At 42.0% G+C, this 2,687-nt stretch overlaps 1 protein-coding gene across 1 annotated transcript in view; it reads left to right on the forward strand.

Annotated features, from left to right (window-relative positions):
* Positions 1–2,687, forward strand: part of BPIFC (BPI fold containing family C) — a 50,861-nt gene that overhangs the window by 16,344 nt on the left and 31,830 nt on the right. The window lies entirely within an intron of this gene.

A 2,687-nucleotide genomic window follows, 5' to 3' on the forward strand; every position in this document is an offset into this window, starting at 1 on the left:
CCCCTCGAGTGTCTATTTCCATACTAGCACTCTGCTAATCCCTGCAGGATACATCTTCAACTAGTCCTATCCACTCCTCTTTATCAAGACTCAGCATGATCCCTTCCAAGAAATCTCACCTGAGAGCCCACCCCCACAGTGACACCTCCCCAAGGCACCCATGATACTTTGAACCAGTCTCTCTGTGCTCTATCTGTGCATTCACCAATGGAGTACTGAAATGGGCTGGGCGTTGTTCTTGGTGCTGAGGACACAGCAGTAAGCCCAGGAGACAGAAATCCCTTGAGGGAGGAAGCAAGAAGGAGACAGCCAGCAATCAAGGCAAATGAGGGAAATCTGTCACAGCACTGATCGCTAGTAAGAAAAAATAAGTAAATAAAGGAGGGGCAGAGCTGGGGAAGGGTCTCTGTTTTAGACAGCATGGTCAGGAAAGGCCCCTCCAAACAAGTGACAGTACAGGAAAAGCCTGATGGGAATAGGGAGTGAACCCCTTCTAGATCTGGATGAAGACCATTTCCGGTAGAGGAAACTGTACATGGAAAGGCCCTAAAGCATGAACATGCCAAGCGTGTTGGAGGAACTGTACAGAAGCCATGCTAGGAGCAGAGGGAGTGCAGGGGAAGATGGTAAGAAATAAGAGCAGAGATGGGGACAGGGGATGGTGTGCACCTAAAAGAGTGTACCCCAAATATGAGAGGCCAGAGAGTGGCACAGCAGTAAGACATGATGTTCCCCAAGGTAGGCTCATGTCAGAGGTACCTGTTTACATTTGAGAGATCTCCCAGAGTATATCAAGCATGTGTGTGCCCTGATCTGCAGCTGGCTGAGGCTGGGGTTGGATTGTGGCATCAAGACCCTATTGGGTGGGGCCAGCAGGTATCATGGTGGCTGAGGCACTGGACTCCTACATGGTTGACCATGCTTCAAGTCCTGGATCTGGCGGCTTGCCTTCTCACTTTGCCTCTCTTTCTCTCTCTCTCTGTCTCTCTATGGTGAGTGCATGTGCCCTATAGCAAATAATAATATAATTAAATTAAATAATTCTAATTTTAAAAAGATCTTTTTTAGGGTTCTATTTCCACCTGTTCTCTAGCCCCACCCCCACCCATCACTTTCTCTCATGGAATAAATAAACTATTGTAAAAGTCATACATTAAAATTTTATTAAGGGGCGAGCAGGTGTTGTGGTGGTTAAGGGCATTGGACTCCCACATGGCTGACTGTGGTTCTAGTCCCAGATCTGTCAACTTACTTTCTCACTCTTCTTCTCTGTCTCTCTCTCTCTCACTCTGTCCCTCTCTGATCAAATTAAAATAAATAAAGTTAAATAAAAATAATTCTTTTAAAAATTTACTTATGTTTCTCTTAGAGTAATATGATTAGAAAGTGCTTACTTTCTTCTTCAGATGTATCTGCTTTTCCTGGGTTTTCAAACGTGAATATGTATTACTTACTTGAAAAGGGAGAATTGATCTTTTAAACAGAGGATTAAAAATGATCATGTTCTGAGGCCAGCAGGTGATGTGGTGATTAAGGGCGCTGGACTCCCACATGGCCGATTGTGGTTTGAGTCCCGGACCTGGGAACTTCTTTCTCACTTTCCCTCCCTCTTCCTCTCCATCTCTTATAAAATTAAAATACATAAATAAAGTAAAAAAAATTCTTTAAAAAATTATATTGTTTTGTATAGAAATTATTCATATATTCTGCCATGCTTTTAATTAAAGTAAATTTTCTTTTTTCTTTGTTGTCATTTAGTTTTAACCAAGATTGACAATTATACTCTGCTGGATTATTCTCTAATCAGTTCTCCAGAAATTACCGAGAACTATCTTGACCTGAATTTGAAGGTAACTTTATCATCATTAGAATTCGTCATCTTAGCTGTAAACAGTCAATATTTGGAGAACAAAGGTTATATGCAGAAGGAAATTATTTAAATAGTAAGAAAAAATAACTAAATAAAGGAGGGGCAGAGCTGGGGCAGGGTCTCTGTTTTAGACAGCATGGTCAGGAAAGGCCCCTCCAAACAAGTGACAGCACAGGAAAAGCCTGATGGGAACAGGGAGTGAGCCTCAATTCAACCTTAATTTGAATTAAATCAAATCATTTAATTTCCTTTCAAGCAGCTCCTTCATGTTTATGCCATTTTGAAAGACTCTTGAACATTTTCTTAATGGGCAAATAATTGTCTGGGTTGCACAATATACACCTGCTGCCTTAAGAGAAGCATCAGGACTTCTTTATCTCTGACAGTCGGTTTAAGGCTCAGAGACAGCGAGTAGAAGGGTCAGCATTTATTCGAACTTATCACATTAGTAGACCGTGCACATTGATGCTTCTATTCCTAACTCTCAGAGTTACTGAATTTAACTGAAGGCTGCTGACCTGAGTCAAGACCGTAAGCCTATGGGCAGGATGTTCCCTGATCCTAGAAAGTCGATCATAATATTCATACATATTTTTGCCCAAATGTTAATATAATTGTCTGTTAAAATGTATATTGGGGGCCAGCTGGTGGCATGGTGATTAAGATGCCAGACTCCCACAGGGCAAACTGTGGTTCAAGTCCTGGACCCAGCTGTTTGAGAATCATGCTGGGTGCAAGTGCGTGCAAAATCCCAGGAGGAGAATAAAGAAGGGATTATGACATGACCATGTCTCCTGGAAGGTTATTTCTCTCTTTC

This window comes from Tupaia chinensis, unplaced genomic scaffold (genome assembly GCF_000334495.1).
Source record: "Tupaia chinensis unplaced genomic scaffold, TupChi_1.0 Scaffold148234_1, whole genome shotgun sequence".
In the NCBI taxonomy this organism is placed as follows: domain Eukaryota; kingdom Metazoa; phylum Chordata; class Mammalia; order Scandentia; family Tupaiidae; genus Tupaia; species Tupaia belangeri.